Raw genomic sequence first — 15079 nt, 5'->3', positions numbered from 1 at the left:
TCTCAATAAAGTTGTCATTTTTTAAGTGTACAAATGAATGCTTAAAGCCTACATTTTAACTCTGGGGAAAATTGATCTTCTCTTTCGAGCCAAATTCTGAACCCTTCCTGGTCTTGGAGAAGGGGTAACACCAGGTTCTTAGTGGTGTCTGCTTTTGTTATAGTAAGAAAGGCTGCAGCAAAATCTGTGAGAGAGCACAGAATGTCAGAGGATATAACAAGGGAGGGAGGAAAGAGACTAGTTAGGACTAAAATTTATAGATATATGTTTATATTATATATAATATTATATGTGTGTGTCTATATATGTCACAACATTCTGTAAGAGGATAAGCTTGGGGTTTGGGCTCAGTCATCTAGTTCCCGTAGTAACCTTTAGGAAGATAATTCTCAAAACAGGGAGGGGGAGGCTATGTGATAGAAATAAGCTTACCGTCTTGAAAGGCTGTGTCTTGTTGGAGGAAACCAACTGCTGATGTCCAGGAAAAGGAAGTCATCAGCCTCTTGTGTTTCAGGATCAAAGGAGTGAAGCTGCCTGGTGGGGTGGGGATGGGGGCATGCAGAAGACAACATGAAGGTCTTGAGAGAGGGTATGAGAGGGGACAGCCCCTCCATTGTCTTTGGGGACATACGAGGAGCCCTCTGGCGCCTGGCGATCCTCGGGACTGGAAAGAGGGCAAGCGTTCTGAGTTGCACTAAGCAAGAGCCGCTGGGCCAGCCTGGGCCCAGTACTTCTAGGGCCTCCAGGCGCTGGAAAGGGTTAACTGGTGTGGCTATGGGATGGGACACTAAGAACTGTAACCTCTGGAAGCCTGTACCAGGAGCCCATCACCCAGGGAATGCAGCACGCTGGCCCAGGGGAGGAACAGCACTGGCCAGTGGCCACAGAAGACCGGTGTTCTCTGCAACGCCTGGAGGGAGCAAGGCCAGCACCAGGCAGCAGCCAGCTGGAATCTTCCGTTCGGACTGTGTGAGGCCCAGTGTTCTCAGACCGCCCAAAGGGCTGTGGAGAAGCCTGAGAGGCTGATGTTGGATTTCCTGTCCACCTGGCACACAGGGTCCTGCATCTCTCTCGACTGAATTTGCAAAAAATAAAAGAGTTGCAGCATGCTTATATGCTAAACTTTGTGGAGAAGTTCATGCTGGTTACAATGAGAATAGCAAGCCTTAGAAGCTGAACAGAATTTTGAATTTATGGCATTTTTCACAAGCATCATCGCATATGGCCCTCATCCAAGTCCTGAGGGAATGTAGCTGGTTGACGTTATTCTCCCCATTATCAGATGAAGAAATTGAGGCTTAGTGAATTGCCCAATATCACATCATGAGTAAGTGCTGAAGCTCTGATGTCGGTTATTTTGACCCCTAGTTCACTGGGCCTTGGGTAACACCATGCCGCCTCTTGCAAAAAAAAGAATACATAGGCCTTCCCGCCCCCAAAAATCTTCTGAATTTTCCTGGCTCTGGCCTGAAAGGAATGATCAGAGTCTAGAGCTACATTCTGAATAACCTCAGTCTGGCCCCAGCTGCTTTTCTTGCTTCAGTCTAGCACACTCGCTCAAAGAAAACCTCCCTCCATGCAGCTGGCCTCTCCAGACTAAGTTTGGCCAGGCCCACCCAGTTCATACGCACCCCGACCCAATCCTGCCACCTCCACTTGCGACACCAAGATGCTCTGTTCAAAGTCTGCTGAGAAGGGAGCTTTGGGGGAAAAACTTTCAGAATGTGTGCGAGAGAGAGAGTCATACAAATAAATATCCAGGAAAGAGAAATACAGGTAGAGTGAGAAGCAGGTTCCAAGGCCTTGAAGTGAAGCATGGCAGGCACGCTGCTGGAGTGAACAAGGGGAGGAGGAATGGAGAAGAGATCAGAACCCTAGGGGGCAGAGCACGTGGGGTCTAGTAGGTCTTCCTAAGGACTTGGGTGTTATTTTGAATAAAATGGAAGGGGGGATGTTCAACAAAGGAAGGACGTGATCTGACTGGGGTTTTCACGAGATTACTGGCTGCTGTGTTGAGAATGCAGGTGGACAAGGACAGAAGCGAAGAGGCCACTTGGGAGTCTGTTTCAGTAATCCAGGTGAAGTAGGTAGGGATGGAAAGATCTTAGAGATATCCTAGTTTAACCCTACTTATGAAGGAATGATGCTAAAGCTGAAACTCCAATACTTTGGCCACCTCATGCGAAGAGTTGACTCATTGGAAAAGACTCTGATGCTGGGAGGGATTGGGGGCAGGAGGAGAAGGGGATGACAGAGGATGAGATGGCTGGATGGCATCACCAACTCGATGGACATGAGTTTGAGTGAACTCCGGGAGTTGGTGATGGACAGGAAGGCCTGGCGTGCTGCAATTCATGGGGTCGCAAAGAATCGGACACGACTGAGCGACTGAACTGAACTGAACTGAACTGAACACATATCAAAGTGGAGAGATCATGTGGGCAGCTGGATATAGGGATCCGGAGTTTGGGAGTGAGGTCCAAGCTGGAGACAGAAATTGGAGAGTTATCAGCATGCAGGTGGTATTTAAGGCCCAGAGGCATTAAATAAGATCACTCAGAAAGTGAGAGTGGACACAAAAGAGGTCCAAGGATTGAACTGCCTGGCACTTCAGCATTTGGAAGTTGGGAAGATGAAGAGAAAGCAGCAAATAGGATGAGAAAGAGTGATCAAAAAGAAAAGACAATAAATGTCCCCCAACAGATGACTGGATAAAGATGTGGAACATATGTATTATATAGTGGGATACCAGTCATAAAAAAGAATGAAATAATGCCTTTTTCAGCAACACGGATGGACCTAGAAATTCCTGTACTAGGTGAAGTCAGACAGAGAAAGACGTATGATGTCACTTATACATGGAATCTAAAAACATGATACCATTGAACTTATTTACAAAACAGAAACAGACTCAGACATAGAAGACAAATTTATGATTACCAAAGTGGGGAGGAATAAATTAAGAGTTTGGGATTAGCAGATACACACTGTGTGTGTTAGTTGCTCAGTTGTGTCCGACTCTTTGCAATCCCATGGACTGTAGCCTGCCAGGCTCCTCTGTCCATGGGATTCTCCAGGCAAGAATAGTGGAGTGGGGTGCCATTCCCTTCTCCAGGGGATCTTCCTGACCCAGGGATCAAACCTGGGTCTCCTGCATCACAGGTAGATTCTTTACTGTCTGAGCCACCAGGAATACACACTACTATATGTAAAATAGATGAACAACAAGGACCTATTGTATAGCACAGAGAACTATATTCAATAATGTATAATAGAAAAGAATCTGAAAAAGAATATATAAAAAACTGAATCACTTTTCTGCAACACAACATTGTAAATCAACTATACTTCAATAAAACGTTGTTTGGAAAAAAAAAGAGAGAAGACGTAAGAGGTGAGTGGGGTATTGCGGGAACCAAGGAAGCAAGTGTTTTGAGAAAGTGACCATCTTGTCAAGTGCTGCTGCTGAGGACTGAGACGTGACCATTGGGCTCAGCCACGTGGGAGTCATTTGTGACCAGGGTAGTTCTGGTAGAGAGATGGGGACAAAACGTGGCTGGGTGGGCTCATGTGAGAAAAGTAACAGAAAAACTGGAGATAATGAACAGAAGCAACTCTTCTATTTAATACAGAAGGAATAACAGTACATGGGTATGCTGATGGGAACAGTCCCGTAAATAGAGGGAAATTGGCGATGCAGTAGAGAAAGGAGTATTGCAGAAGCCAAGACCTTGAGAGGAGATGGATCCAGTGCACAAGCGGAGGGAGCGCTCTTGGCTGAAAGCATCAACAAGTCATCCATCTCACTGGGGAGGAAGTACAGTATATGGGGCCAGATGCAGTGGGGAGGGTGGCTCTGGTGCTGGGAACTCAAGGAAGTTCTAATTCTTTCCATGTTCTTAGTGAAGTAGGAAGCAAGGTGAAGCTCAGGGGAGAGAGTAAAACTAGGGAGAGGAGAGGTTGAAAGTTTGAGGAGAGTTTTTGAAAAATATAGTGGTGAATTTTGCTTGAATTTCTATGAGATGGAGGACAAGTTCTTTACTCAGTAGTTAGAGCAAAGACATGCAAAGCCTGGAATGAGCTAACCCAGACTTAGGTTCATAGTAAGATACGTGTTCACAGAAGTAGGGGAAGTGGGGGTGCAAAGGACTCCAAGATGCCTGCTGAGGGACAGGAGGCACCCCATCCTCTCCATCGGGTGGCAGCTGAGGCCACCAGTCATTCACCGTGTTGGCCCGAGCAGGACCCCAGTGTGAGGTCTGTCGGTGCCTCTGGAAAGCAACAGATGAAGAGCCTTCCGTCCATTTTGCTCCCTTCAAATGGAAGACAGGATGGAGCGAGTCAAGCAGGAACGCCCCCCACCACCTCTGAGTGGCCACCCTACTCCTCTGTTGACACTGGTGGCCGTGGCAGTGAGGTGAGCTGGGGACTGCTATGAAGAAGGAGAGAAGAAGCCTGTTCTGACTCTCTACACTCCAAGGAGCTCCATGCAAAGGCAACGTTTCTCAATCATGCAATGTCAGCTTCTCCTGGAATATTGTTAGAAATGCAACCTCTTGGGCCACATGTGAGACCTACTACATCAGAGCATCTAAGGGAAGGGCCCAGCAAGCTGTGTTTTAAGTAGGTCATTTTCTGATGCCAATGGAAGTTTGCAAAACACCGCGTGAAGGCAGCCTGGAAAAGTTTCTATCTGCTCCTATCCAGTAGTGCCACCTATTGGGCAAGCTCTCCAGATGCTGAGCGGTTAATACAAACCCTGGGGAATTTCCTTTTATTTTTCTATAGTTAAACTTACAAACCCAAAACAAAAGGCAACCTTGTCTTGACTCTTCGCATTATGCAAACACTAACTTTACATGGCTGTAATGAATATATTGAGACTCTTACATTTTGGTTTTCTCCATAAAACATTTTGTACCCACTTTTCATGTATTAGCCTAACAGAACACAAAGTCATTATTTTTATTGTAAAATTCCATTATAACAAAATTACACAGGCACAGTGACTACATTTTTCAAAGTAAACTGGACACATGGTCCGACCGAATATAAACAAACAGAGACAAATGTGGCCTAATATTTAGAATTACTACCATCCCAGGAAATTGTAGAAGTTTGTTATCATATTACAAATCAGTCCGTTGTTCCACAGTTTTATTTTTTAATTAATTAATTTATTTAGCTGTGCCGGGTCTTAGTTGCAGCATGCGGGATCTTTGATCTTTGGGTGGCATGTGGAAGCTTACTTGTAGCACGTGGGATCTAGTTTCCTGATCAGGGATCAAATCTGGGCCTCCTGCGCTGTGAGTGCAGAGTCTTAGCTCTGGACCACCAGGGAAGTCCTGTTCCATGGTTTTAGATGTCTGCGCTATTTTCAGTTTTCAGTAGTTAAAAATAATAAAGCCATAAGGACCTTTGTATAATAAACTTCAGTTTCTATAAGTTATTTCTTTGGGATTAAAAAAACCTCTAAAGCAAAATTTCCAGCCCAAAGGTCTGATAATATCACAGAATTATTTAAAATAAGTTAACAACAACAACAACAAAAAACATAAAAATAATCCAAATGTATTAACAAAAGAATCGGGAACTTACGGTAGAGTCATCATGGGTGTTATTCTGCAGCCATCATCAATCATATTTACAACAAGATTTAAAACAGCATATTATCAGGGAATTCTGTCAAGGTTGTGGCTTCCCAGCATCTTTGGAACACCTTTCCTGAGTTGGTCCTGCGTCCATAGCAGAAGCCAGAAAACTTGCTTGGTCAGCTTCTCTTGCAGACAGGTCAGGCAGATTTACACGTGATTTAGGGTTCGTCCATCAGACATGCCAAGGTAAGACTCTGATTCAAAAGTGAGCAATGTGAAGAAGCAGAGAACACCTGGAACCCACTTTCTGGTGAGGGTGGCACTGGCTCCCAGCATGGAGAGGTCCTGGCATCCTCAGCACCACAGACAGAAAACTCTGGGTCTGTGTCTAGCAGTTTTCACCATGTAGTGTGGCTTGACCATTATTCCTGGATGAGTAGCCTTTAAGCCCAATACTCTGGCCTCTCAGAGATCTGTGAACTATCTAATTTTCTTTAACAAATTCCCTTTCTGTTTGTGTATTTGTTCCAGTACTTTTTTAATATTTATTTTTATTTGGCTGTGCTGGGTGTTAGTTGTGACATGTGGGATCTTTTTAGTTGTGTCATGCGAACTCTCAGTTGCAGCATCTGGGATCTAGTTTGGGGCATGTGGGATCTAGTTCCCTGACCAGGGATGGAACCCGGACCCCTGCACTGGGAATGCGGAGTCTTAGTCACTGGACAACCAGGGAAGTCCCTGTTCTAGTACTTTTGCAGTGGAACAAAACATCCCCAAACTTAGTGGATTATGTGGCTTAAAGTAGGGTTTCTCAACCTTAGCACAACTGACATTTGGGCCAGATAATTCTTTGGAGGGGGGGATGTCTTGTGTACTGTACGATGTTTAGAAGGCTATGGCACCCCACTCCAGTACTCTTGCCTGGAAAATCCCATGGACAGAGGAGCCTAGAAGGCTGCAGTCCATGGGGTCGCTGAGGGTTGGACTCGACAGCGACTTCACTTTCACTTTTCACTTTCATGCATTGGAGAAGGAAATGGCAACCCACTCCAGTGTTCTTGCCTGGAGAATCCCAGGGACGGGGGAGCCTGGTGGACTGCCGTCTATGGGGTTGCACAGAGTCCGACACGACTGAAGGGACTTAGCAGCAGCAGCAGGTCTCTACCCACTAGATGCCAGGAATAGCCCCCCACCAAGTTGTGACAACCAAAAATGTCTCTAGCCATTCTCAAATGTCCCTTGGGAGCAAAATCTCCTCCAGTTGAGAACAGCAAATATTGGAGAATGTCTTGAACTGAGAGGTTCTGACTTGGGGTGTCTTATGTAGTTACACCCAAATGGTGGTCAGAACTGCAGGTTGGCTGGGAATCTTTCTCATGTAGTCTCAAGATCTCTCCACATGGTCTCTTTGGACTAGTTTGGGCTTCCTCACAGCATGGTGACATCAGGTTAGTTGAACTGCTTCTGTGGAAGCTCAGGGCTCCAAGAAGGTGTCCCAAACAAGTGGGCACAGGCACACCTCAGAGATGTTGGGGGTTCAGTTCCAGGCCACCACAATAAAATAAATATTGCAATAAAGTGAGTCACACAATTTTTTTGGTTTCCCAATAGCATATAAAAGTTATGTGCACACTATACTATAGTCTACTAAGTGTGTAATAGCATGTCTAAAAAAACAGTGTGCACACCATAATTTAAAAACACTCTATTGCTAAAAAATGCTAACCATCATCTGACACTGCAGGGTTGCCACAAACCTTCAATTTATTGAAAACAAAAATTTATGAAGCACAATAAAACAAGAGTTCAGTAAAAACAGGTACGCCTGTCACGCCTTTTAGGACTGACTCTCAGAAGTTACATGTTACCACTTCCACCAGAGTCACAGGACTCAAGAGGAGAGCACGTGGACTCCACCTTGAATGGGAAGAGTGTTACAGTTCCATTGTAAGATGATGGGAGATGTTGTGGAAACTCTGGAAAACTCTGTATCTGTCACAGCACTCAACATCATTACTCATCAGAGAAATGCAAATTAAACGCACCAGAAGACGCCACAGCACGCTCACCAGGATGGCTAAAAATAAAAAGACTCACTAGGGACCAGCAAGGATGTGGGGCGCTGCAACTCTCATACGTCGCTGACAGGAATGTAAATTGGTACAATCAACTTTCCACAAAATTGTATTGACTAATGCTAAACATATGCCCAGTCTATGATCCAACACTGTCTTTCCTGGGTTTGTCACCCAAAGGAAATAAATGCATATGTTTACCAAAGACATAAATGAGAATGTTCACAGAAGCTTCAGTCAGCAGAATTAGAAAAGAGGGAAAAAAACAAATGTCTAGAAATAGGAGAATGGATATATAAATTGTGACCTATTCATTCAATAGAATGTTACACTGCAATATAAAAGGATAAACAACATATACACAACAAGGATGAATTTCACACCCTCAGCAAAGGAGGTCAGCCAAGTACACTTGGAGTAGTTCCATCTCTGTAACGTTCAACAACAGGAAAAACTAATCAGTGGTAATAGAAATAGAGGAAACGATTACCTCTGGTGGGAGGATGGGATGAATACTGACTGGAAAGAGACACAAAGAACTTCTGGAAGGCTGGGGATAATCTATATTTTGAGCTGGGTGGTAATTACACAAATGTATTCATATGTAAAAGCTAATCAAGGTATAGAGTGTTCTAGTGCTAAGCACTTTATTAAATCCTTCAATAAGAAGTAGAAATAAAGTCTTTTTCTGTTTAAAGTAGCTATGGGATTCTGTCGCTTGGAATTAAGGCCCTCCTCACCTAAAAAGGATGGTGGCCCTCACCACTGGAAGGCCAGAGTCACACCATGCTCCTATGTAGCCAGCCCCTCTGCAAATTAGGCCTGCTAGCAAGTCATCTCCTCTCAGGATGCACCCAGGAAAACTTTCCTATAGGATGGAAGTCCACAACCAAGCATCAGATCAGATTAGATCAGATCAGTCGCTCAGTCGTGTCCGACTCTTTGCGACCCCATGAATCGCAGCACGCCAGGCCTCCCTGTCCATCACCAACTCCCGGAGTTCACCCAGACTCATGTCCATCGAGTCAGTGATGCCATCCAGCCATCTCATCCTCTGTTGTCCCCTTCTCCTCCTGCCCCCAATCCCTCCCAGCATTGTAACCTTAAAATACTAAAAGCTGAGGAACCAAAAAAAGTAGCTGTTGAACTTACATAGTGAATAGCAGTGTGTACACAGTTGAAGGATAAATTTGTAAGCTGAAAGGTTACCTTGAGAAACTTTCCCAGGACACAACACAAAGAGATAAAAGGATGAAAAGAATGAAGAGAATTGTAGAGGCGGATGGGAGGAATGATTCAAGATTACAAGTTACAAGATTCCTCTAAAAGTTATTTCCAAAAGGAGATAACTGAAGCAACATCCAAAGAATAGTAACAGTCAAGAAATTCCCAGGATTGAATCCAAACACAAGGCCTTGGATTGAAAGAACCTCTGAGAGCTAATCAGTAATAATAATTTTTGAAAGATACATCTAGACACTGTAGCAAACTTTCAGAACAAGAAGGATAAAGAGGTCCCTAAAAGCTACCAGAACAAAAAGATCTGGAAAAAAAAAAATGAGAATGGGGTTGACCTGAGATTTCCTGTCAGCAAAACAGATGCAAAAATATTGTTAATTGCTGAAGTCAAGAGATAAACACATGGAGTTCATTGTTTAATTCCCTCTACTTTCCTGTAAAATTATTTTTTTATGATAAAAAGGTTTCTTCTCTATTTTTTTTATAGATTCAAGAAGATAATAAATACCTGCAAAGTGCCAAAGGAAAGTATCTTTGGACTTTGAATTCTATATTCATACTGTCAAAGAATGAAGGCAAAATAAAGACCATTTTCATATTATAAGGACTCAAAAATTTTATATCAGAAGCTCCGAGGGAACCCCAACAAGGAGAAAAATAAAACTAAAAGAAGTGATGGGGGAAATTCCCTGGCAGTCCAATGGTTAGGGCTTCACGCTTTCACTGTCGAAGGCCCAGGGGGGTCAATCCTTGGGTGGAAATCTAAGACCCCACAAGCCATCAAAAAAAAAAATTATTATTTCATATAAGCATTATGGCCTTTAATAGCAAACTGTAATAAAAATTCAAGATATATCAACATGGAAGTGGCAGGAAAGGGAAGAAGAGGTGAAATTTAAGTAAATAAAAGCTTCTTTCCTCTCTCCTCATCTTGTCTTGGTTGGTAATACAGAAACTAAGTGACCTTTAGAGGAGCGCTCCTCAAACCTGAACCTGGGCCTTTTGTCAAAGAGCCATTTCTAATCCACCAGGTCTCAGGGAGGCCTGAGATTCTGAATTTAAAACACACTCCACAGAATCTAAAACATACAACAAACTAGTGAATACAACAAAAAAGAAGCAGACTCACAGACTGAGAGAACAAACCAGTGTTTACCAGTGGGGAGGGTAGGGAGAGGCAATATAGGGGTGGGTGAGTGAGAGGAAAAACTATTAGAAATAAAATAAGCTACATGGGGAATTGCCTGGTGGGCCAATGGATAAGAATCCACCTGCCAAAGCTGGGATGTGGGTTTGATTTCCTGGTCTGAGAAGATCCCACAAGCCACAGAGCAACTGAGCCTGTGTGCCAACATGACTGAGCCCACGTCCTGAATCCACGCTCCACAGCAAGAGAAGCCACAGCATGCTGGGAAAATTGAAGCGCTACACTGAAAAAGATGAAATCAGATCACTCTTTAACTCCATACACAAAAATAAGCTCAAAACGGATAAAGACCTAAATGTGAGACCAGACACTCCTGGAGGAAAACATAGGCAGAACACTCTCCGACATAAATCACAGCAACATCTTTTTCAATCCATTTTCCAGAATAATGGAAATAAAGAACAAAAATCAACAAATGGGACCTACTCAAACTCAAAAGCTTTTGCACAGGAAAGGAAACAATAAACAAAATGAAAAGACAACCCACAGATTGGGAGAAAGTATTTGTAAACGATGTGACCTATAAGGGATTAGTCTCCAAAATTTACAAACAGCTCATGATGCTTAACAGCATCAAAACAAACAACCTACTCAAAAAATGGGCAGAAGACCTAAACAGACATTTCTCCAATGAGGACATACAGATAGATGGCTAATAGGCACAAAAGATGTTCAATATCACTCGTTATTAGAGAAATGAAAATCAAAGCTACAATGAGATATCCCCTCACACGAGTCAGAATGGCTATCGTCAAAAAATCCACAAACAACAAATGCTGGAGAGGTTCCTTAAAAAACTAAATATAGAGCTACCATATGACCCTCCAATCCAAATCCTGGGCATAGAGCCTGAGAAAAACATGATCCGAAAGGATACATGCACCCCAATGTTTCTAGCAGTACTGTTTACAATAGCCAAGACATGGAAGTAACCTAAATGTCCATCAACAGAGGAATGGATAAAGATGTAGTACATGTATACAATGGAATGTTACTCAGTCATAAGAAAGAAAGAAATAATGCCATTTGCAGCATCATGGATGGACCTGGACAGTGTCATAATGAGTGAAGTCAAACAGGAGAAATTATCATATGACATCCCTTATATGTAGAATCTAAAAGGCAAGGATACAAATAAACTTATAAAACAGAGACTCATAGATTTAGAAAACGAACTTAAGGAGTTTGGGATGGTCATGTACACACTGCTATATTCAAAATGGATAACCAACAAAGATCTACTGTATAGCACACATGGAACTCTGCTCAATGTTGTGTGGCAGCCTGGATGGGAGGGGAGTTTGGGGGAGAATGGATACACGTATATGTATGGCTAAGTCCCTTCACGGTTCACCTGAAACTACCACAAAACTGTTAATCGGCAATACTCCAATACAAAATAAAAAGTTAAAAAAAAGAGTGAGAGAAGCCACTGCAAGGAGAAGCCCACACACCGCAACGAAGCAGAGCCTCCACTCTCCACATCTAAAGAAAGCCAGTACACAGCAACGAACACCCAACACAGTTAAAAATCATTAATTTAAAAAATAAGCTACAAGGATATACTGTACAACATGGGAATACAGCCAGTATTTTGTAATAACTGTAAATGGTAAGGAACCTTTAAAATTGTATAAAAATAAAAAATAAACACACTCCACAGAAGGCACTTGAGCAGCAAGGCTTTAGACTACATTTTGGTTAAAAACTGTGTTGACTCAGGGTGAAAATATGCTAAACTTCCTGCACTCTGTTTCCAAAATGTAAAAATGATAGATAAAGTGTTTCAAAAATACTCAGGGGACATGATTTTTAAAATCATGGACTAGAAAGGAAGTGGAAGCCCACAGCAGTAAGGAAGCAAGCAGTAAGTAAGGAAGGACCCAACCCAGACAGTAAAGTGTGGGATTGCTTTTTTGCTTTGTTTTGTTCTATGTTTTAATTTTTCATTTTTTCAGTTTTAATGAGATATAATTAACATACAGCACTGTACAAATTCAAGGTGTACAGCATAATGTCTTGACCTACATAATTGTGAAATGATTCCCACAATAAATTTAGTTAACATTCATCAGCTTATATAGATACAAAAAAAGAAAGAAATGTGTTTTGCTCTGTCATGAGAAATTTTAAGACCTAATCTCTTACTAACTTTCAAATATATCACACGGCAATGTTAACTGCAGTCATGACATTGTATGTTACCTCGCTGGTACTTATTTTACAACTGTAAGTTGGTACCTTTTGACCACAAGTCTGGAATTTCAAATCCAACCCAGGAGTAAGGACTCCACCACACCCCCATTCCCAATGGGGAAACTGCTCATGGCCCCCCAGCTATATCTGAAGGTGAACAAATCCTAGCTATCCACTGGGGAGTGGAGCTAGAAACCAACTGCTCAGTGATAGAGAAAGAAAGCAGAGATGTGCACGGCCAGCCACCAGGTAGACACGTTGTGTGAGCTCTTGCTTTGGAACTGTGGTATATGTCCACAGAGCAAAATCCCTGAGCCACTGACTTTGGTCCTCAAGACACTGGGCTGAAGCAATCACAAAAGCACTTTTCAGGGACAGTCAGTGGGAGAGAAAAAAAGCCACCATGACGGTAGGCATTCAAAAAAAGAAAAAAAAAATACAAAGGCCCAACACCACAAAAGGAAGCCGACATCTAAGAGGAATCATATAAAAGAAATAATAGAACAGTTTGGAAAGAATTTTAAAATAAGCGTATTTAAAATCAACAAACAAAAGCAGGTGCTATGAATCAAGAACAGACAGAAATCTTGATAATTTTAAAAATAACACAGAGGCAGTGCACTGGGCGGTCCGTGGATGTGTCTCTTGCTACAACAGTGTTTGTTTGGATGGAACAGACCCAGGGATGCCCCTCACTCCAGGCTCTGACCACCCTCCAACCTCTTTTCCAGTCACAACCTTCAGAATCAGCCCCTCAGCTACCTTCAGCCACTGGGACCACCACCATTTTTGACCTTGACCTCCTAGATTCGTCAGAATGACTCCACTGAGGTGGAGACCCCGGTCACCGCCTAGTCACCCTGCATCTGCAGGCCTCGTGCACCAACCTGTCTCTGGGCTTGTTTCCACCGTGACCACGTGGCTCTGGAGTGCAGTGGCCACTTTGTCCGCGAACTGGCCCAGGAGAAGCACGAGGGTGCCCAGCGTCTCTTGAAAATGCAAGACCAGCAAGGCGGCCGCGCCGTCTCCCAGGACCGCAGGCACATCTCAGGATGAGTGGGGTCAAGCCAGGACACCGTGGAGGCCACCAAGCTCGGGGACAAGCACCCGAACAGGGCCGTCGCGGACCTGCAGGCCCGGGGTTCTGCGCGCGCAGCCCCCACCTCCGTCACTTCCGAGAGAGCCGCGTCCTAGGTGAGCAGGTGAAACTTATCAGGAAGATGGGCGACCACCTGACTGACCTCGGCAGGCTGGCTGGTCCCCAGGCCGGGCTGGGCGGGGCTCTCTTCCAAGGGCTCACCCGCAAGCACCACCAGGAGCCGCCTGAGCCCAGCGGGCTTGGAGGAGCCCCTCTGGTGATGTTGCTCAAAGCCCAGACAAAGGGAGAGAAATACACAAACTTACATAAAAGGGATGGTAGGATAGGAAGGTCCTTGCAGTATGGATGGAATAGAGCACAACAGGATGGGGAATGAATCTGAGAACAAACTGATGAACGCCCAACATGATGAGATAAACAAGAGAATGGGTGCAAAAAGTGAGTTCATGACCTAGAGGACAGCTGAGGAGATCACGCATCAGAGGCCACACAGTGATAAGATTTAAAATATGAGAAACGAATTAAGAGCTAGGGGGCTAGAGTGAAAGGAACCAAAACCTATTTAATGAAAGTTCCAGAGAGTGAAACCAAAAAGAATCAGGAAGTGACAATAGTTGAGAGAATGTCTGAGAATTTTTATGAACTGAAGAAAGTGTCCCTAGATTGAAAAAGCTATTTCTAGGAAAGATGGGCTGTATTATTTGTACCAATCAACTAAAAAATATGAATAAATAAGAAACCATTGAACACATGAATAGATTTTTAAAAAAATCTGAAGAGCACTTAAAAGCAAATGAAAAAGCAAGGAAATACCAGGCCAAAATCCAAAAGAAAGTAGGAGTCTATAGAAACAGTTTCAAAGCTCAGAATCACTTTACCCCAAGGGATTTGCTAATAAGGAACACTTGTGGCTTCAATTTTAGCAGCTTAATAGGGAAATTTGGACATAAAACAACCCAAGGTAGACAAAGTAATAGGAGGTCTTTCCCATGGTAAGCTGGGACTCCACTGGCTTGATGATATTTAGAGCAGGAAAAAAATTTCTTCCCTGCAAAGTTGTGACCATGAACTTACAGCTCAGGTTCCCACTGCCTGAGTAGTTCTGGGAAATTAGAGCTGTGTACCTGATTTAAAATGGTTCCAGATTGGGTCTACTCCAAAAAAAAAAAAACCAAATGGAAAACTTTTTTTAGAGAGAAAATCAATTTCATCCTAGGCTTCAGTGAATCTTCAAAATAAAATTTCAGTTTCAGTAATTATTATAGTAAAAGGTAAAAATAATCAGAGTGGCTCAGTGGTAGAGAATCTGCCTGCCAATGTAGGAGATGTGACTTCAATCCCTGGGTCAGGAAGATCCCCTGGTGAAGCAACCCACTCCAGTATACTTGCCTCGAGAATCCCATGGACAGAGGAGCCTGGTGGGCTAGTCCATAGGGTTGCAAAGAGTTGGACACGACTTAGCAACTAAATGACAACACAAAAAAATAACCAAACATGTAAGAAAACAAGTCACTGTGAGTGGGAAGCAGTTGAAACAACTGACTGCAGAATCAGACTTAGCAAAACTTCAGAGATTAATTGAAAAAAAAAAGCTTACTTTAAATAAATAAAATATATCATTAAAAATATCTGCAAGAAAAAAATGGGGGGGGGGATGAAAAATACAATG

The 15079-nt window shown here is 43.2% G+C and overlaps 1 pseudogene; it reads left to right on the top strand.

Moving 5' to 3' along the window:
• Nucleotides 1-12714: 12714 nt before the first annotated feature.
• On the top strand, nt 12715-13786 carry LOC113887586 (annotated as a pseudogene).
• Nucleotides 13787-15079: the final 1293 nt, after the last annotated feature.

This window comes from Bos indicus x Bos taurus, chromosome X (genome assembly GCF_003369695.1).
Source record: "Bos indicus x Bos taurus breed Angus x Brahman F1 hybrid chromosome X, Bos_hybrid_MaternalHap_v2.0, whole genome shotgun sequence".
In the NCBI taxonomy this organism is placed as follows: Eukaryota; Metazoa; Chordata; class Mammalia; order Artiodactyla; family Bovidae; genus Bos; species Bos indicus x Bos taurus.
This window is presented reverse-complemented; position numbering and strand designations above follow the sequence as displayed.